The sequence below is a fragment of the Pseudophryne corroboree genome, chromosome 2 (genome assembly GCF_028390025.1).
Source record: "Pseudophryne corroboree isolate aPseCor3 chromosome 2, aPseCor3.hap2, whole genome shotgun sequence".
Classification (NCBI taxonomy): domain Eukaryota; kingdom Metazoa; phylum Chordata; class Amphibia; order Anura; family Myobatrachidae; genus Pseudophryne; species Pseudophryne corroboree.
In genome coordinates, this window is record NC_086445.1 from 243,775,868 (window position 1) to 243,798,374 (window position 22,507).

Below are 22,507 nucleotides of genomic sequence, written 5' to 3' on the forward strand. Positions count from 1 at the left end.
TCAGTAATGGGGTTCAGTAGGGGTTGGGATGAGGTAGAAGATAGAGAGGGAAGCGTAAGGGAAGACCAGAAAGAGTGTTGTTGTTGGTAATCAATAGAGGGTTCAGAATATAGTGAGGAATAAAAAGACTGCAGAACCTCAGACACCTGGTCACAATCATGTACCACAGTGCCGTCAGCCCTAGTTAGAGCATGGATAAGTGTTGGGGGATGTTGACCTTTCAGGAGATTTGAAAGCAATCGACTAGATCGATTGCCGAATTTATGAAATCTACATTGAGACATAAATGTTAATTTAGATTCGGTTTGGGTTAAGAGTTTGTCAAAAAGGGATTTCTGTTCATGGTAGAGTTTTCTGGTAATTGGGGTGGGGGACTGCGTGAACGCTTGGTAGGCGTCAGTAAGTTTAGATTGAGCATCAAGGTACAGAGCTTGTGTGTCTTTCTTATGTTTGGAGGTGAAGGAGATGATAGCACCTCTTAGTACTGTCTTAGACGTCTGCCAGAACAGGAGCGGTGATTCCTTCTCTGCAGTTATATTACAATGTGTGAAGTCAGCCCATGATGCCTCCAGCATATTTCTAAATTGAATGGAATTGGTCAGGTGGGATGGGAAGCGCCATTGTCTGACAGGGCCTCTATTGGGGAAGGTGGCGAGAGCCATCCAGCAGACCGCATGATCCGACAAGGACACCGGTTCAATTTCAGAAGTTTGCACCCTGGTAAACATAGAAGCCGAGATGAGCAGATAATCGATTCTCGACAGTGTACCATGAGCAGCCGATAAACAAGTGTATTCACGGTCGACTGGATGACAGGCTCGCCACACGTCCACCAAGTGCAGCTGTGACATTAGATATGGTAAACCAGATTTGGGAGTATAACGGCTAGATCTGGATTTGGTGTTCCTATCAAGAGCATTGGATACAGTAGAGTTAAAGTCACCTGCGAGTATCACCTGTTTATGAGAGTGTGGGTGCAGTTTAGCGGCAATGGACAGAAAAAAGGGTTGGGGATCGATATTGGGGGCGTATACATTACACAGTAGAAAGCGTGAGTCATCTAGAGTGGCGTCTACAATGAGGTATCTGCCTTCAGTATCAGATTGGGAGGAGTGAAGGTCTACTTGGACGGAGCGTCTAATCAAAATGAGTACCCCACGGGCCTTGGCAGTAAATGGGGCGGACGCCAGCACTCTCCAGCCCAGGCAATTGAGCTTGTCAATCTCAGGGGGAAGGAGATGAGACTCCTGGAGGAATGCAACATCTACATGTAGTTTAGATAAGTAAAGTAAGATTTTCTTCCTCTTTATGGGGGAGTGGAAGCCACCTACATTATATGTGCAAATTTTTAAACTGGTCATCATTCTGCTGAAGAAAGGTATGGTTCATGGCAATAAATAAAGCCGATAATATCATATCTACAAAATACATTGCTATCATAGACATAGAAAACCAACAGGACAAGACACAGAGAGGAGAGAACAATGGGTAGAAAAAGTGGGGGAAAGTAAAGCAAAGGATCCAGAAAAGAATGGATCAAAGGATTAGCATCAAAAGTGCACTTCAGGTACAAAGATAATCTAAATTGACCTATAGTTCGCCAATTGGAGAACCAGATAAGAACTCCAGGCTTGCCCCAGCCCTGGTACTGAGAAATAATAAGCATAGCTTATATATGGCATAAACAAAACATAACTTAGAATAATATGTGGAAAACTTTAGGTGGAAGGCGCCTTAAAAGAAGGATCCCATTCAGAATGGGATTAATGATGAAATGGCACCCGCCATAGCATTTACGCCGGTAAGAGAGGCGTCTCCTCCCACCAATAATTTCAAGAACTTCTAGCGATTAACAGCTATAACATAAACAGATATATCAAAGTAATAGAGTAATCGCCAGTAAAGGAGGAGATAACCACGCTAAGGAATTTTATAGCCGTGGTTAGCAGTCAGGAGTCGAGTCCGTTGAGGGCTGGCGCAGTGAGGAACGGCCGTTCTCCTCTTCCAGTAGATATGCTTCCGCATCAGCCACGGTGGAGAGGTCTGTAAATGAAGATCCTTTGAACAGGCATAATCGTGCTGGGTATATAAGAGCGAATTTTCTATTTGCTTTTGCTAGGCGGGAACAAAGTGGGGTGAATTCACGTCGTGCCCTGGCCACCTCTGCCGAATAATCTTGGAAGATAAAAATCTTCACATCGTTCCATTGTAAGTTCCGCTTACGGCGAGACGCAGACCAGATGGTGTCTTTGTGGATGTAATTTAGACAACGGAAAATAACAGCTCGGGGTCGGGAATCCTGCGTAGGCCTTGCAGGACCAATGCGATGGGCCCTCTCCACAATCATACCCGTGCAGGAATCTTGGATATCAAGCAGATCTGGCAGCGTGTCTTGTATGAAGGAAAGGAGTGCTGGCCCTTTAAGGGCTTCGGGTAGCCCAACAACCCTCAGATTATTTCGACGTGATCTATTCTCGAGATCGTCGACCTTATTAAGAAGCTGGTAATGGGATTTCTGAAGAAAGGCGCACTGTTCCTTTAAATCGGCAACGTCATGAAATGTCTCCCCAAGGCGCTGTTCATTAGCCTGCACCCGTTTGGAAAGCTGTTTAAACTGTGATTTGATGTCATGCACTGCCTGTGTGACTTTGGCAGCATGAGATTCCATAATAGGATTAATGGAGTCCTGAATTGCCTTTACCATGTCAGAGTATGTAATTGGGCCCTCAGCCTGCTCTGTAGTCTTATTAGACTTCTGTGTAGAGGGGGCAGCATGTACAGGGAGAGCTGTGTTCACAGAGGAGTCAGAGGAGGAATGTAACTCACGATCTGTGTGTATTTGCTGCTGCTGCGGATGTGTCTGCTGTCCGGCGGCCATCTTGGATTCCCCTTTCGTTTTTGCAGGACGTTGTTTGAGGGGCTTAGCCGCTTCTGGGGCGGCCAGGAAGCGCTCCATCAGGTGCCAGAGGTGTTCCCACAGGCAGGTGAGCGGTTCTGGAGCGGGCTGTAACGCTATGTGCAGCGTACAAGCTAGCGCGGGCTGGGGCGGCACACGGAGCTCACACTGCTGCTGCTGCACGCATCGGCGCCGTACCCGGAAGTCTTTGGAATTTCTGGCTTTAGTGTGGGCTGTTACAGAAAAATTTAAACATTACTTAACTGCTACCCCTTTTTTTGCCTTCACCGACAATAATCCCCTATCGCATCTACCGACAGCTCATCTTGGAGCACTCGAACAGCGTTGGTCCTCTCGATTGGCCAACTATCAGTTTACGATTAAATACAGGAGTGGTATAAGTAACAATGCTGACGCATTGTCCCAACTCCCATCTGGATTTCAAGCTGGAACTGAGGAAGATAAATTGGTGGAGGTGGAAATGCCTGCATTTCATGCTTTGCTAATCCGACAGCGAGAGATTTCCACTCTAGTACCGTCTACATTCCATTATGACTCTCAGAATTCGACAGAAGCTGAGCCTGAAGAACGATGGAGACAAGTGCAGGAAGAATGTCCCCTATTAGCTCATTTGAAGAGCCTGCTGCTGTCTAACAGGATACTAACTAGAGAAGAAAGGCAGACAGTTGACCCTGAACTTCTTAAATTGTTACGTAAGGGAATCATCATTTCGATGCGGGATTAACCCCAAGACACATTGTCCCGTTACCCGTTACCCAAATAGTTATGCCCCGGCAAAAGAGTGAATATCTTCTTCAGGCATATCACAACCAATCAGGCCACTTTGGCAATCAAAAACTGGAAGCGCAATTACGCAGTCGATTCTTCTGGATCAACATGCGGCAAGATATCGAAGATTGGTGCACAAGTTGTCAAAACTGCATCATTGGAAGAAAACCCTCCTCTGACCAGAAGGCCCTCCTTCATCCTATTGTCAGTCGTTGACCATTGGAACTAGTGTCAATTGACCATCTGAAATTAGAAGTGAGTCGTACCGGGTGTCAATATGCCATAACCATAATCGATCATTATACTAAGTTCGCTGGGGCTCTTCCTGTTACTTCCTGTTGTTAATTACTTTTGTGTACAACAATACAGAACATACTTCCGCAGGATATACCCCATTTTATTTGCTGTTTGGATGGGAATAAAAACTACCTGTGGATCTGAGATTGGATGTACCCTCAGAGATCATTTGGGAGGAAGTTCTGCACACTGACTGGGTAAAGAAACATCAAAGTAGATTAAAGGCGGCACAAGCTATAGTTGGTCAAAGAACGGATGATGTACAACACTGTCAAGCTGATTACTACAATGAGACCGCTCCTGCTGAGAAGTTGTAAGTGGGCGATGTTGCCTGGAAGAAGAACAATCAGCGTCAAAGTAAACTAGACAGTCACTGGGAGCTAATGCCTTACACCATAACTGAAATTCCACGTCCTGAGGTCGCAGTTTATAGGATTTCCAAGAACCATGGTGAATCCCTAGTAGTCCATCATAATCAATTAAAGAAATGCCTGAATCGAACCGCACCCGATAACACTGGTGGAGAGGAAAAGGCAGAGAGGTTGAGTTTAACTACAACTTCAGACTTTAGTGATCCTATGAGTATAATGAGACTGTTCTGGCCGGTAGCGACGTCTCCTATAGTTCTCACTAGTGAAAGCTCCCCCAATATGTCCGCAGTAGCCCGGTCTGATGTGATCGAAAGGGAACATTATGATGTTCCCCATTCTCCAGCAATGTTGCGGGTGTAGTGGATGTGGCGGGTCGTGATGTAGCAAATTCTTATCCGGTGCTGAGGAGATTAGAGAGGAACACCAAAGGTGTTATACCCCTTAGATACCGATGCTAAAGTGTTTCTGAGTGTACAACTGAGGTTACGCCAAATGTTATGTATCTGAGTTCGAGCTAGGTCCGCTCAGGTAACTGTTGAACACGTTTTAACTTTGTTATGGGAAAGGTAAAGAAATGCATGAGGACACGCATATTTCAGTGAGGGAGATATGTAATACCCTGCTAAGTCTCATGCATGCGTGATGCACTGTGTAATTTAATAAGTATGTTAACATTAAATGTGTGTTGTGCAAATATAAATAAGAAAAATTGATAGTTTATATATATATATATATATATATATACATAAATGCCCTCACAGAGGTATATTAGAGTATTAATGTAATTGCTCTCATAGAGAGATGGTTTGTTAATAAGTATCCCCCCTCGCAGAGGGGAGTAGGAGTGGTCGGCCTGTGTACGGAACGAGGGGACTATTACAGTGTCCCCCAAGAAAAGGGGTGCTGACGTGGGGTGATTAGAGCACAGCTCAGCTCGTGCAGGGCACATCTGGCGGGACAGATCCGGGCACCCTGGAGGAGGATATAAAGAAAGGACAAAAGGACCGTTTGGTGTGACATCTGAGGGAGAGATCGGGAGAGTGAGACTGTGCTCCGTGACCGGGCCGTGTGAGCAAGGAGAAAGGCCCTAAAGTGAGATTTCACCTGGTTGAAGCGACTCCGGAAAGCCCTCCAGTAGCTCCGGTAACGTGTAGGAAGAGCTTGCGGTGGGGACATCGTCCAAAGCCGGCGGCGGGATTGCACAGTTATAACTCCCGCTGCAGTGGCAAACGCAGGATTTGCATGTGGGGGTTTCCAGAACTGGGCGGAGCCAATCACGGGGGTGGGGACTGAGGTGACCCAGTATATGCTGGGTCCGTAAAACTAGTGTGTCTGTGTGTGTGTGTGTGTATATATATATATATATATATACAGACAGGATTAAGGCGGCACTCAAAGACTTAGTAAGATGGTGAAGCAGGCATCCGAGCAGGGATGCTGTTTTTAATAGTGTTACGTTTCGGGGACGTATCCCCTTCCTCAGACAGTGATACAGTGCATCAAAGAGGTATATATACAAACAATAATTGGTTCTACTTACCCCCCCTTCCCCCGTTCACAGCAGCGTGCATCGCGGTGCTCCAGACTTCCCCCGTCCGGCAATTCCGGTCTCTGCGTCACCACAGTCCAGGAAGTGACGTACACGGGCCGGTCGGTTGCCATGACGACGCGCCGTGAGCTGTCAAAGAAGATACAATAAACAATAAGCCATAAATACATTTAAAAACATCTAGAAACTAGACTGCATGGCACCAAGAGGTCTTAATGAATCCTTAGGACTCATTAACTTTTTATAAGTGTGTTCTGAGGGTGGCAAGTAAATATCCACATGGTTAGAGGTAACATCAGACCATTAGGCTTAATAGCAGATACTGGTAGTATATTCATACTTGTTTGCCTGCACATAACGATTTCCCAGTAAAATGTGGTGGTGCATAGTAGGGTATGTTATAAGTAGCAATTGCTTGAAAGTCCATTTAATATTTAATATACGATTAAAGTGATACACATAAATAACCTTTATGTAAGGCTAATTCATATTCCAGGTTGAAGTCCCACATTGTCCAGTGCATGCACTATAGTAGTATAATGTATGTTCTTTGTCACTTTTTTGTCACCTTTTTTCATGTGTTTGGCATACTCGAGCTTATATCAGCGCTTTTTATGTATGTCAATGTTTTGGTTTTTATCACATTGTTTTTTAAAAACATGCAGTATACGCATCTAGTTTCTAGATGTTTTTAAATGTATTTATGGCTTATTGTTTATTATATCTTGTTTGACAGCTCACGGCGCGTCGTCATGGCAACCGACCGGCCCGTGTACGTCACTTCCTGGACTGTGGTGACGCAGAGACCGGAAGTGCCGGACGGGGGAAGTCTGGAGCACCGCGATGCACGCTGCTGTGAGCGGGGGAAGGGGGGTAAGTAGAACCAATTATTGTTTGTATATATACCTCTTTGATGCACTGTATCACTGTCTGAGGAAGGGGATACGTCCCCGAAACGTAACACTATTAAAAACAGCATCCCTGCTCGGATGCCTGCTTCACCATCTTACTAAGTCTTTGAGTGCCGCCTTAATCCTGTCTGTATATCTACGTGAGCCGGTCCCACAGGGAAGGCACCTTAGCAGGTTACTGATTACTGGAGTGCCAGAGCCGAGCGTTTGTATATATATATATATATATAATTTCCAAATGGTCGGCACTTACTTCTGTCCCCAAGTCTGTAACTTGCCAAGGTGCTGCGTCGGCAGAAAGCATGCAGGTATACCAAAGGACGGCACTCACTGGTCTCACACAGAACTAATAAACAGAGTCCTCGTGTCAACGTTTCGAGTTTATTTCAACCCGTCATCAGGATACACATAACACATAACAAATGACAAAGACATACCTTATATACCCCTCCATGTTGCCAAACGAGCGCGCGCCACACCAAGTTCCCAGCTGTCTAATCAGTGAAATCAGTGTAGTCAGTGTGAACACACTCCCCCCGGAAGTCCACATACGAGAACACATCGCGTCCGGTTGCCTTAGCAACCTGTAACAGACTCCGGGCCAACAAATATGACTCACACCAATAGCGGTGCATGCCATAGTACACTTCACTGTAGAACCAATCAGCAGACGTATCACTTCTCTCACACGGAGCTTACCGGCTTCCGTGGCCATTACCATAGCAACCTAGTAGAGCTGGTAACAAACGCTAAAAGTAGCGTACAGTATCCATGGCAACCCGTTTGGCAACATAGATTAACAATACCACCACATATCTATAGCAATTAGAAAAACACAATATTATCTAAACTCATAATTACCAACACAGAATAAAGTGCACAGTGCATGAAGAGCAATCATAAACAACCTTCAAGTACAATTTATAAGGGCATTTCATAACGTCACTAAAACTATGTACATATAAGGCTATACTCATAACATTGCCAGATAGAATCTGAATCAAAATATCATATCTGGATTAAAGCGTAAAAATCACAGTTACTACCAATACATATTGTAAGTGAGGTGATCATTAAGGCCCCTGGGTTTAACAGTATCCAACACCTGAATCCATTTTGTCTCAATCTGTAACAGCCTCTTATGCCGATCACCACCCCTCGGGCTCTCCGGCACATGATCAATAATAATATACTTGAGGCTGGATAGTGAATGATTATTCTCAGCAAAATGTCTTGCCACCGGTTGTTCAGATGGTTTACCAATCAGTGCCGCCCTAATTGACGACCTATGTAAGGTCATCCGCTCTCTGAAAGTACGTATAGTTTTACCGATATAGCAAGAACCACAGGGACACTTTATCATGTAGACCACAAAACTCGTTGTACACGTGACCGCTGATCTTATCATATATCTCTTACCACTATGTGGATGGTAGAAATATTTACTCGCGATCATAAAACGACATGTTGTGCACCCAGAGCATTTGTAACAACCCCCACTCTTAATCTGTACTCGAGGGTCATATTGCATCTGTTCAGTAATATCTGGGTGCACTACCCAGTCCCGGATATTCTTACCCCTCTTGAGGCACGACATCACCTGCAACGGTCTAAACACTTTACAATCCCTGTCACCCTGCACTATAGGCCACAGGGTCCTGACTGATTTCTGTACAATATCGTGTGAGGTATTGAATCTCCTTACCCAATGTAATTTGTTCAGATTATGTTTTCTATCTGTTTGATTCAACAAGGACTCTCTAGTAAGCAGATCAACCTTTTTCCTAGCCTCAAAAAGTACATTACTGGGATAACCTTGTTCACTGAATTTCTCAGTCATCCTCTCAAGGTCACGTGCTACCATCTGCTCATCACTAGTAACCCTTTTAACTCGCAATAATTGTGAGAAGGGCAAACTCTTTTTCATTGCAACTGGGTGATGGCTATTAAAGGATAGCAACGTGTTCCTATCTGTGGGTTTGGAAAAAATCGAGGTGGTAAGTATCTGTTATGCACACCAGTGCCAGCAGGAAAGTACTGGTGTCAGAACTGTTATGCACTCCAGTGTCTGCAGGAATGTACTGGTGTTTGAACTGTTATGCAAAACAGATGGACTCACAGACAAACTGGGGGATATGACATAACGTACACAGAAGGTGATAGGGTAACAAAATACACACAAAGTGAACAGAGAAGCCCAGAGGCTAAGGAACTGGGTATCTCCCTTGTATTAGAACTGCTAAGATGGAAAAAGCAAGATGTTGTGTTTTAATACGTAGAGTACCCGAAATGCTGTTGCTAAGGGCAACAGCAAAACCCTAAAGGGTTACCAACGGGTGTGGCAGTAAACTCCTTGGTCAGAGATGGAATGATAGACACAAGGAGAATCTCCACAATCCTAATTCTCACTTGCAGTGCACAGGTTTTAGCTTACTGCCACTAAACTGACCCCTGACACCTAGCACAGTGAGACAGGATTAGACAGGCAAGTCTTAGAATACAGCCGCAAACTTGCTAAGTTCACAGAGTGTAACAGAACCCCAGCAAGCTAAACGACTGACTCCAGTCTTACTGCTAGGTCTGGATTGGCAGAGTGTAATACCAAATTCCCAGGCCTATTTGCAGTAAGCAACAAACAAATACAAAGCTACACAGTACTGGCTAACGTTCATGAACTGACTAACCAACAAAGATTCAGCAGCATCTGCTTACCCTGAAAAGAGGCCTTATAAAGCAGGTGCTGTCCACGCCCCACTCAGACCTCACAGACTGTGAGCACAAAAACCAGCACCGGATCCCCTGCCGTGCACAGAGCCTATAACCACTGCACAGCAAAAGACCCGAACCGGAGTATCAGCTGCGCTCAGGTTACTCCACTAGCACTTGTCTCCCGGTTGCCATGACGACGTGGCAGCACAGGGCAGGAGACCCTAACAGTACCCCCCCTCTGACGAGGGGTCAAAGAACCCCTACCACCGGGTTTATCGGGGAACTGCGAGAAGAAAGAGCGTATCAGTCTGGGGGCATGAAGATCACAACTGCGCACCCACGACCGCTCCTCCGGGCCATACCCCTTCCAGTGCACCAAAAATGACAGCCGACCCCGAACCACCTTGGAGTCAAGAATCCTTTCAACAACAAACTCCCTCTGGCCACGTATCAGAAGAGGGGAAGGTCTTCCACTGGTAGAAGGATTACTAATCGCCCGTTTTAAAAGGGAACAATGAAATGTTTTATTGATACCCAAAGAACGGGGCAGATCTAACTGAAATGCCACCGGATTGATAACCCTGGTGATCTTATAAGGGCCGATGAACCGGGGCCCTAACTTATGAGATGGCTGTCTCAACTTCAAATTCTTGGTAGACAACCAGACGAAGTCTCCTAATTTGAAGCTGCAGGGTCTTTTCCGCTTATCAAAAACCCTTTTGGTCACTAATGACACAGACACAAGGGCTTTCTTCACTTTCCGCCAAATACCTCTAAGGACCGAAACCACAGAGGAACCACCAGGCGTGGAGTCCAGGGGGTCAAAAGAATTGGCCTTAGGATGATGCCCATACACACAAAGGAAGGGAGAGATCCCTGTAGCAGAGTGAGCCGCGTTGTTATAGGCAAACTCCGCCATGGACAGATGAGCAACCCAGTCAGTCTGACACTTGGAGACATAACACCTGAGGAACTGCTCCAAGGACTGGTTCACCCTTTCAGTCTGCCCATTAGACTGCGGATGGTAGCCTGACGACAAGCTGACAGAAATCTGGAGATCGGAACAAAATGCCCTCCAGAATTTGGCCACAAACTGGGATCCGCGGTCAGAGACCACATCAAGTGGCAACCCGTGGAGACGCACAACATGCAGCATAAATAATTCAGACAGGCGTCTGGCTGATGGCAGCCCAACCAGTGGAACGAAGTGCGCCATCTTCGAAAACCTGTCAACGACAACCCAGATGGCTGTCATCCCCGAGGATTTGGGCAAGTCCACCACAAAATCCATTGAAATGTGGGTCCATGGCTTAGATGGGATAGAGAGTGGATGTAATGGGCCAACAGGAACCCCTCTAGGAGTCTTATTTCGGGCACAGATGTCACATGCCCGAACCCACTGATCCACATCCTTAGCCACCGAGGGCCACCACACCGCCCTAGATAGCAACTCCCGAGTTCTGGCAATACCCGGGTGACCTGCCGACTTCTTGGCATGGAATTCCAGGAACACTCGCTGTCTTAACCTAGGAGGCACAAACAAAAGACCTACCGGAAGGTCTGGAGGAGCCTGCTCCTGTGCTCTAAGGACTAATGATAAGAGGTCCTGGGTAATGCCCACTTTAATACATGATGGGGAAACAATGGGCAACGGCTCCTCGGTGGTCTCCTGGATTGGAGCAAAACTCCGCGAGAGCGCATCAGCCTTGATGTTTTTTGACCCAGGGCGATATGTTATCAAAAAATTAAAGCGAGCAAAAAACAAAGCCCATCGTGCCTGCCTGGCATTGAGACGCTTCGCTGACTCTAAATATGCCAGATTCTTATGGTCAGTGAGAATTGAGACCACAAACTTAGCCCCCTCAAGCCAGTGTCTCCACTCCTCGAGTGCATCCTTAATAGCCAACAATTCCCGGTTACCCACGTCATAATTCATCTCGGCAGGCGAAAAGTTACGGGAAAAGTAAGCACAGGGATGAAGGCGATTATCAGACACTCCCATCTGAGAAAGCACTGCCCCAATACCCATCTCAGAGGCATCCACCTCCACCACAAAAGGACGCTCTGGATCTGGGTGTCGCAGCACCTTGGCCGAAACAAATGCCCTTTTGAGACGGGCAAAAGCCGCTTTAGCCTCACAAGACCAGTGAGCAACATCCGCCCCTTTCTTAGTGAGTGCCACCAAGGGCGCCACTATAGACGAAAATCCAGCGATAAATCGTCTATAAAAATTCGCAAAGCCCAGGAAACGCTGAAGCGCCTTCAAACTAGTGGGCTGCACCCAATCCAGGACTGCCTGTACCTTGGAACCCTCCATTTGGAAACCTTCTGGGGAGATAATATATCCTAGAAATGCGATTTGCTGAACTTCAAATTCGCACTTCTCCAGCTTCGCCCCAAGCCGGTGGTCTCTGAGTTTCTGGAGGACTAAGCGTACATGCTTCCGATGTTCCTCCAGGGAATGGGAGAAGATTAGGATGTCATCTAAGTATACAACTAAGAATCTATCCAAATATTCCCTGAGCACATCATTCATGAAATCCTGGAAGACTGCCGGGGCATTACAGAGCCCAAAAGGCATCACCAAATATTCATAATGCCCTGAGTGGGTATTAAAGGCAGTCTTCCATTCATCCCCCTCTCTTATTCGGATTAGATTGTACGCACCGCGTAGGTCAATCTTAGAAAAAATGGTGGCAGTACGAAGCTGGTCAAACAAGACCGAAATGAGAGGCAGTGGGTATGAGTTTTTAATCGTGATACGGTTCAATTCCCTGAAGTCGATGCCTTTTTACCCACGAAGAAGAACCCCGACCCAACTGGAGACTGTGAAGGTCTGATAAATCCCTTAGCCAAGTTCTCCTGAATGTACTCTGCCATAGCCTGAGTCTCAGGACGTGACAGGGAGTACAACCTGCTCTTGGGAAGCTTAGCATTTGGCAACAAATCAATGGCACAGTCATAAGGGCGATGGGGAGGTAGTACCTCTGCAACTTTTTTGGAGAACACGTCCGCAAAATCTGCATAACACCCTGGCAATCCTGGCAAACTTAGCTGCGAGAGCCTGACTGGAAGGCTCAAGCAACTCCTGAAACAATCAGTACCCCAACTAAGAATCTCCCCAGAGACCCAGTCAAATTGAGGATTGTGGGCCCTTAACCAGGGTAACCCCAACACCAATGGGGCAAAAGTACAGACAGTCACATAAAAGGACAATTTTTCAGAGTGTGTGGCTCCAATAAACAAAGAAATCTGGCTAGTGCAAGAGGTAATTTTACCTTGGGATAATGGTTCCCCGTTTAACCCACAAATCTCAATTTCCGATGCCAAGGGTACTAAGGGAACAGAGTGTTTCAGGGCGAATTGGCGGTCCATAAAAACCCCGTCGGCCCCACTGTCCACAAAGGCCTCAGTCTTGACAGTTTGACCGAGGATCTTCAAGGTCACCGGAATGATAAAAGTCTTCTTGGGAAATTCTGACTTCTGGCCTGACAGGATATTTCCCATCACCCTCAGGCCCTGTAGTTTTCCGGCTTTTCTGGGCATGATACTACCACATGACCTTTATTCCCACAGTACAAACACAACCCCTGCTGTCTCCTCCGCGTCTTCTCACGCGAGGAGAGGCGGGTAGCCCCAATCTGCATAGGCTCCTCAGAAAATTCCTCAGAGTCTGAGGTTCCCTTGGGAAGGAAGGAAATCTCAGTCTCCCTTTCAAGCCTACGCTCTCTCAGCCGTCTATCCACCCGGATGGATAACTGCATGAACTGATCCAAGCTATCAGGCAAGGGATATTGTACCAGTTGGTCCTTTATCTGGTTAGAAAGACCTCTTCGGTACTGGTGTCTCAGGGCTGGGTCATTCCACTGGGTATCATGGGCCAACCTCCGAAACTCCGTACAGTAAACCTCAACTGGCCTTCGCCCTTGCTTAAGGATCGAAATCTGAGCCTCGGCTGAGGCCGTCTTGTCAGGGTCATCATACAACATGCCCAGTGCCGTAAAAAAAGCATCAACACTTTTAAGCGACGGACAGTCAGGCTGCAACCCATATGCCCAGACCTGTGGGTCTCCTTGTAGCAAGGAAATCACTATGCCCACCCGCTGAATCTCCGACCCAGAAGACTGAGGCCTAAGCCGGAAGTATAGCTTGCAGCTCTCCTTGAAACAAAAGAACTGCGAGCGATCTCCAGAAAAACGATCCGGGAGATTTACTTTCGGCTCCTTAACCCCTGCAGGTGCTGCTGCTGCGGGAGCTCCGCCAGCAGCCTGGGAGGTGTGCATTTTAATGGACAAATCATTAAATTGTCGAGTCAGGACCTGCACCTGATCGACCACCTGTTGCAACATATTTTGAGGGGTATGCTCCATATTCCCACAAAATTTCAACAGGAGTATTAGGCTGCTGAATATGTTATGCACACCAGTGCCAGCAGGAAAGTACTGGTGTCAGAACTGTTATGCACTCCAGTGTCTGCAGGAATGTACTGGTGTTTGAACTGTTATGCAAAACAGATGGACTCACAGACAAACTGGGGGATATGACATAACGTACACAGAAGGTGATAGGGTAACAAAATACACACAAAGTGAACAGAGAAGCCCAGAGGCTAAGGAACTGGGTATCTCCCTTGTATTAGAACTGCTAAGATGGAAAAAGCAAGATGTTGTGTTTTAATACGTAGAGTACCCGAAATGCTGTTGCTAAGGGCAACAGCAAAACCCTAAAGGGTTACCAACGGGTGTGGCAGTAAACTCCTTGGTCAGAGATGGAATGATAGACACAAGGAGAATCTCCACAATCCTAATTCTCACTTGCAGTGCACAGGTTTTAGCTTACTGCCACTAAACTGACCCCTGACACCTAGCACAGTGAGACAGGATTAGACAGGCAAGTCTTAGAATACAGCCGCAAACTTGCTAAGTTCACAGAGTGTAACAGAACCCCAGCAAGCTAAACGACTGACTCCAGTCTTACTGCTAGGTCTGGATTGGCAGAGTGTAATACCAAATTCCCAGGCCTATTTGCAGTAAGCAACAAACAAATACAAAGCTACACAGTACTGGCTAACGTTCATGAACTGACTAACCAACAAAGATTCAGCAGCATCTGCTTACCCTGAAAAGAGGCCTTATAAAGCAGGTGCTGTCCACGCCCCACTCAGACCTCACAGACTGTGAGCACAAAAACCAGCACCGGATCCCCTGCCGTGCACAGAGCCTATAACCACTGCACAGCAAAAGACCCGAACCGGAGTATCAGCTGCGCTCAGGTTACTCCACTAGCACTTGTCTCCCGGTTGCCATGACGACGTGGCAGCACAGGGCAGGAGACCCTAACAGTATCCCTTCCTCAACTGTAATATTCACATCCAAATACGAAATATTATCCAAACTACAGGTATAGGTATACTTAATAGGGCAATCACGCTTATTAAGAGTGTCCACAAGTTCTACAAAACTACCATGATCACCTCTCCAGAGCAATATAATATCGTCGATATACCTGTAATAAAACAGAATTTTATCTCTAACATCTCTATTGAAAAAACATTCCTTTTCTATTTTAAACATATATGCATTCGCATAGGCTGGTGCGACATGAGAACCCATCGCACAGCCTTTGAGTTGTAAATAGTATCCACCATTATGATAGAAATAATTCTTATGTAATACAAAATCAAGGAGAGATAACAAGAAATCCAAATTGGGACCACTATATTTTACATCATCACTTAACAACTCCTTGACCGATTGGATACCATCATCATGCGGAATGTTAGTGTACAAGCTGGTAATATCTAACGTTCACATCCATGTATTATCAGGTATGTTTCCAAGTTCCTTAAGTTTAATCAACAAAGATGTAGTGTCCTTGAGGTAAGTACACTGTGATTGTACACTTGGCTGAATGTAATAATCCAAATATTCAGAGATCCTACTGCACAATGACTCCCTTGTAGATATTATGGGACGGCCAGGTGGCCTGTCCAAATTCTTATGAATCTTGGGCAGACTGTACAGAAGTGGTACTCTAGGACAGTCTACTTTTAAGAAGAGAGAAGTGTCCTCATCAATAACCGCTTTCTTCACAGCCTCATCTAGTAAAGTGTCTAATGCCGATTTATAGTCATTGGTGGGGTCACGAGTCAATTTAAGGTAAGTACTTGCATCCGATAACTGCCTCTCAATTTCATTGCAGTAATCGGTTACATCTTGCACCACTATACCTCCACCTTTATCTGCAGCCCGGAATACCACATCCTTATAGTTCCCCAGATCTTTTAATGCCTTATATTCTGCAGGTGATAAATTAGACCTACATAATGACTGCTTTCTCGACTGTTCAACAACTTGGCAGTCCAGTGCCTTCATAAAAGCCATAATAGACGTATTCCTTGAGGCTGGATCAAATGTTGACTTTCTCTTAAAACTCTTCACTGTCTGAGCATCACCCCTATTTTCATTCCTGTCTCCAAAGAACTCTTTTAGCTTAAGCTGTCGGTGCAAATAGGACTGATCAATTTTCCAATGCAAATCATTAAAAGGGACTGTCGGCACAAACCCCAAGCCTTTATTCAATACTTTGATTTCTATATCAGTCAGATTTCTAGAGGACAGGTTGAATACCAAATTCATTTCTTGCTCCGTCCCCTTTTGGAGGTTCCGGCGGCATTGCCCGCCCCTCCTTGTGGGTCTTTTCCTCGCCCGCGTCCTACGCGGGAACGTGTCACTAAAGGGGGTTTACTGGCAATTGCCCCTCGTGATGAGGTCACATCCTCACCTGATGAGGAATATGCTTCGCTGGATGACACATTAGATTTCTGGCCTCTACCTCTCCAACGTCTCTGCGGACGTGAACCTTGATTATTACCAGGGACACCAGTTAACCACGCATAAACTCGCTGTTCGGAGTAATCTTTATTAACCTTCTCAATTTTTTGTTTCTTGAAGGCAATTAACTCCCGCTTATATGCCGCCAATTCCTGCGCAAGTTTCTCCATAGGTACATTTTTAGTGTCATCCAGTAACAGATGTGAGTGCAGCGACTCATAATCGTGAATCTTACGTCTGATTTCCAACAACTCACGTGCCGACTCTTCGATTACCAAAGTCATCAAATCAAATGCACATTTATTTAAAACTGCCACCCAGCGGCGACAAAACTCATTATTATACCTCCCAATCGTGGGAATATTCCGCACACGGAACCCACGGGGTATCTTTTTCTCTCTCTGGTATTCAGACAAAGTAATCCCATGCATTAAAAAGTCAGTCTCTCTTTTTTTCATTTTCAATAGTGCAATATAGACCTCTTCCATAGTTTTAACCCCCTCCGCATCCTCAAAACGTTCTGTGAACCAAATTGCTTCAGTCTCACTTTCAGAGAAGCTTAAAACATCACCTAACGGTAAGGTGACTCTATTAAAACCACCAGTATCTGGAGTAGTTGACTGTGACATCATATGGCCAAATAAATATACTTGCAATAAAGTGTCTATGTGCCGTGCAAATAGAATAAACTAGTGCAAAAAGAAGAAAAAATAGGAAAAAATAGATAAACTGTCTCCACAAAAAACTGAATCCAAAAGATGCAGACAAGTTGTAATCCAGTGGGGACTGAAATGGTATCGTAATACGAGAGAGTACATAAGCAACAATAATGAGGGAATGGGGTGCTCAGACAGACTAAGTTGACTCAGATTCTTCAATCCCAGTACAAACTTGACTAGACAATTTCCAAATGGTCGGCACTCACTTCTGTCCCCAAGTCTGTAACTTGCCAAGGTGCTGCGTCGGCAGAAAGCATGCAGGTATACCAAAGGACGGCACTCACTGGTCTCACACAGAACTAATAAACAGAGTCCTCTTGTCAACGTTTCGAGTTTATTTCAACCCGTCATCAGGATACACATAACACATAACAAATGACAAAGACATACCTTATATACCCCTCCATGTTGCCAAACGAGCGCGCGCCACACCAAGTTCCCAGCTGTCTAATCAGTGTAAACCATCTGAACAACCGGTGGCAAGACATTTTGCTGAGAATAATCATTCACTATCCAGCCTCAAGTATATTATTATTGATCATGTGCCGGAGAGCCCGAGGGGTGGTGATCGGCATAAGAGTGTCACGATCCGGGTATCTGGACGCCATTACTTACCCTTCAGATGCCTCCTAAGGCGGGCTCAGCGTTCCAGGACCGGATTCCGCTGTTCCTGAGTTTCCACATGCAGAGTGGTCTTTTCATCAGCCGCGGCCTCCGCTGTGCCCGCGTGGTTAAATGTGCATCTATCAGCCTGGCGTCTCCGGTGGCCGGCGCCGCCATTACTGTTTCCCAGACCACATGGATTACAAACCAAACTTCCCTCCAAGTGTCTGCATGGGCGCAGCCATCTTGGATTCTGTCATCTGATCATTTCCACCAATCTGCTGTCTGTGTTGTTGATTTGCATAATTGCCTAGCCAACCCCTTCCTTGCTGCAGGTATAAGTAAGCTGTACCTGAGCAAGGAAGACGTCAGTGCTTTGGTTGTCAAACCTAGTTCCTGTTTGTCTCTCTTCTATGATTGTCTTCCAGGTTCCAGCTCCTGTCTCAAGACTTCCACCATAGAGACCCGCACCAGCATTCCACCTGCGGTGTAGCCTGACTCTCCAATCCATTGTGGATTCATCTGTTTCCAGCTACAACACTACCTGCTTCCAGCCTCAGCTTCCAGCAGAGTACAGCTTCCCTTAAAGGGCCGGTGTCCTTTCTACACTTTACCACTCTCCACCGGAATTATTATTTCTCCGCTCTCAAGTTCTACATTTCAGTTCACATTTCATCGCTCCCAAAGTTCATTTATTATTTAACTGGTTCCAGCCAGTATCCACTCCGTGCTAACAACAGTCTGGTTCCAGCCAGTATCCACAGCAGCTGTTTTACCTTCAGCAACCCAGCTCTTCCTGGAACACCAGCTGGTACAATCCTGGGTTATCTCCATTGCTACAGCCGGGCCTGGTAAGGACTTTCCATCTAGAAGATCATAAGAACTATCTCACACTACCAGTGCCCTGTGGCTCCTGCCATGCTGTAGTACTCAGGAACTGTATTTATTCTTTGCTGACTTTTACGTTTTCTTTTATTGCTGCTGTGATGCGGAGTTGTCATAATAAACATCATTGACTTTTATCTAAGTTGTCGTGGTCACGCCTTCGGGCAGTTATTATTCATGTTACTTACATGTCCAGGGGTCTGATACAACCTCCCAGGTTCCGGTACATCTCAGCCCCTACAACTGAGGCTGCCTCCCGTCAGCTCAGGCCCTCAGTTGTGACAGTAAGCACTGACCTAATGAATCCAGCCGGAGACCAGGATCAAGCGGCCAGGCCGATGCAAGAACTGGCAGCCCGACTAGAACATCAGGAGGCTGCACAGGGCCACATCATCCGCTGTCTCCAGGATCTCTCTACTCGGCTGGATGGGATTCAGACAACTCTCCGTGGATCAGGCGCGTCTGGTGCGTCAACCACAGTGACTCCAGCTATAACCCCACCCACCTTACCCATTTCTGCTCCACGTCTTCATCTTCCAACGCCAGCAAAATTTGACGGATCTCCAAGATTCTGCAGGGGATTTCTCAACCAGTGTGAGATTCAGTTTGAGCTACAACCTGGCAATTTTCCCAGTGACCGTACAAAAATTGCCTACATTATTTCTCTTCTCAGTGGCTCAGCCCTTGATTGGGCATCACCGTTATGGGAGAGGTCCGACACCCTGCTATCTTCTTACACTGCATTTGTGTCAACATTCAGGCGCATCTTCGACGAGCCAGGCCGGGTAACTTCAGCTTCGTCTGAGATTCTCCGTTTACGCCAGGAATCACGTACTGTAGGACAATATCTTATACAGTTCCAGATCCTGGCATCCGAACTGGCATGGAACGACGAGGCCCTGTATGCTGCATTCTGGCATGGTTTATCCGAGCGTATTAAAGATGAGTTAGCTACCAGAGACTTACCCTCCAAGTTAGATGAGCTAATCTCACTTTGTACGAAAGTTGACTTACGTTTCAGAGAGAGAGCAACTGAGCGTGGAAGATCATCTGCTCCAAAATCTTCTACTCCTCCTCCTCGCCAACTGTCACCAACTACAGATGAACCCATGCAAATTGGCCGTTCCCGTTTAACTCCTGCTGAGCGCCGAAGACGTCTCTCCGAGTTTCTCTGTCTGTATTGTGCAGCTCCGTCTCACACCATTAATGCCTGTCCCAAACGTCCGGGAAACTCCAAATCCTAGCTCGCCAAGGAGAGGGCCGGCTAGGAGTAATGATCTCCTCTCCATCTCCTCAAGATTGTAACCTCCCAGTCTCGCTTCAAGTTGCTCAACGTTATCAGAACGTCATTGCCCTCCTGGATTCCGGAGCAGCTGGGAACTTTATTACTGAAGCCTATGTTAAACGGTGGTCCCTACCCACCGAGAGACTTCCTTCGTCCTTTTCCTTAACTGCTGTGGATGGCAGTAAAATTTTTGATACAGTTATTTCTCTAAGGACTCTACCAGTTCGTCTGAGAGTGGGAGTTCTTCATTCCGAACTTATTTCATTTTTAGTGATTCCAAGAGCCACACATCCTGTGGTCCTGGGCCTTCCATGGCTCCGTCTTCACAATCCTACAATTGATTGGACGACTACGCAAATCCTGGCATGGGGTTCCTCCTGTACTAAGACATGTTTGTTTAAAGTGTTGCCTGTCTGTTCTTCCTCCCCCAGGTCGTCTGATGTTCCACCTCCTCCATATCAAGATTTCACGGATGTGTTCAGTAAAGCTTCTGCTGATATCCTTCCTCCTCATAGAGAATGGGACTGCCCGATTGATCTCGTTCCAGGGAAGGTTCCACCTCGAGGCCGAACTTATCCGTTGTCTCTCCCCGAGACACATTCTATGGAGGAATACATTAAAGAGAACCTAGCAAAGGGGTTCATTCGACCTTCTTCTTCTCCAGCCGGCGCAGGCTTCTTTTTTGTAAAGAAGAAAGATGGTGGTCTGCGGCCGTGCATCGACTACAGAGGTTTGAACGACATTACCATCAAGAACCGCTATCCTTTACCCCTGATTACTGAGCTCTTTGACAGAGTTAGCGGAGCTACCATCTTTACAAAGCTGGACCTGAGAGGTGCATACAATCTCATCCGGATCCGTGAGGGTGACGAGTGGAAGACCGCATTTAACACCCGTGACGGACATTATGAGTACCTCGTCATGCCCTTCGGATTGAGCAATGCTCCAGCTGTCTTCCAGCATTTCGTCAATGAGATCTTCAGAGACATTCTATACCGTCATGTCGTGGTCTATCTAGATGATATCCTCATTTTTGCCAACGATTTAGAGGAACATCGTTTCTGGGTAAAGGAGGTTCTGTCCCGTCTCCGTGTCAATCATCTCTACTGCAAATTAGAGAAATGTGTCTTTGAAGTCAAGTCCATTCCGTTTCTAGGGTACATTGTGTCCGGTTCCGGACTAGAGATGGATCCTGAGAAACTACAAGCAATCCAGAATTGGCCGGTACCCTTAACCCTCAAAGGGGTCCAGAGGTTCTTAGGGTTCGCCAATTATTACCGAAAGTTTATACGAGACTTTTCCACCATTGTGGCGCCTATTACTGCTTTCACCAAGAAGGGTGCTAACCCGTCCAAGTGGTCTGAAGAAGCCATGCAAGCTTTTCATCTTTTAAAACAGAGGTTCATCTCTGCACCTGTCCTGAAACAGCCTGACATCGACTCTCCTTTCATCTTAGAGGTGGATGCCTCCTCCGTTGGAGTAGGAGCGGTGTTATCTCAGAGGGCTAAAGATGGTCATTTACATCCTTGCAGTTTCTTCTCACGGAAGTTCTCCCCAGCGGAGCGCAACTATGCCATTGGCGACCAGGAGTTGCTAGCCATCAAGCTCGCTCTAGAGGAGTGGAGATATCTGTTGGAGGGAGCTTCTCATTCAATCACCATCCTTACAGACCACAAGAACCTTCTATATCTAAAAGGCGCACAATGTCTCAACCCTCGTCAGGCCAGATGGGCACTTTTCTTTTCCAGGTTCGACTTTAAACTCCAGTTCTGTCCGGGCTCTCAGAATCGCAAGGCCGATGCCCTTTCCCGCTCATGGGAGCAAGAAAATGAGTCAGAGTCTTCAGACAAGCATCCTATTATAAATCCGTTGGCATTCTCCACGGTAGGGATGGACTCTACGCCCCCATCAGGGAAAAGTTTTGTGAAGCCGACACTAAGGAAGAAGCTCATGCATTGGGCCCATGCTTCCCGTTTTGCCGGACATACAGGTATCCAAAAAACCCTGGAGTTTATCTCTAGGTCCTATTGGTGGCCAACTCTGAAAAAGGACGTTTTGGAGTTTATTGCATCTTGCCCAAAGTGTGCTCAACATAAAGTATCCCGCCAGTCGCCTGCGGGGCAACTGGTTCCACTATCTGTTCCCCGTCGACCATGGACCCATTTGTCGATGGATTTTATTACAGATTTGCCCATGTGCAACAAGTTCAATACCATCTGGGTGGTAGTTGACCGGTTCACCAAGATGGCACACTTCATTCCTCTCACCGGTCTTCCGTCAGCTTCCAAGTTGGCTCAAGTATTCATACAAGAGATCTTCCGACTCCACGGTCTTCCAGAAGAAATTATCTCAGATCGAGGAGTTCAATTCACAGCCAAATTCTGGCGAAGTTTATGTCAAGTCCTCCAAGTCAAGTTAAAGTTTTCCACGGCTTACCATCCTCAGACCAATGGTCAAACTGAGAGGGTGAATCAGGACTTGGAGGCCTTCCTCCGCATCTACGTGTCCTCCTCTCAAGATGACTGGGTTCAATTACTTCCCTGGGCCGAGTTCTGTCATAACAACCAGTATCATTCTTCATCTTCCTCAACACCATTCTTCACCAACTTTGGATTCCACCCTAAAGTCCCTGAGTTCCAACCGCTTCCAGCAACTTCTGT

The 22,507-nt window shown here is 46.4% G+C and overlaps 1 long non-coding RNA gene across 1 annotated transcript in view; it reads left to right on the forward strand.

The window, feature by feature from the left end:
- The window catches only part of LOC135012883 (uncharacterized), a 307,860-nt gene that overhangs the window by 109,128 nt on the left and 176,225 nt on the right, over window positions 1-22,507 (forward strand). The window lies entirely within an intron of this gene.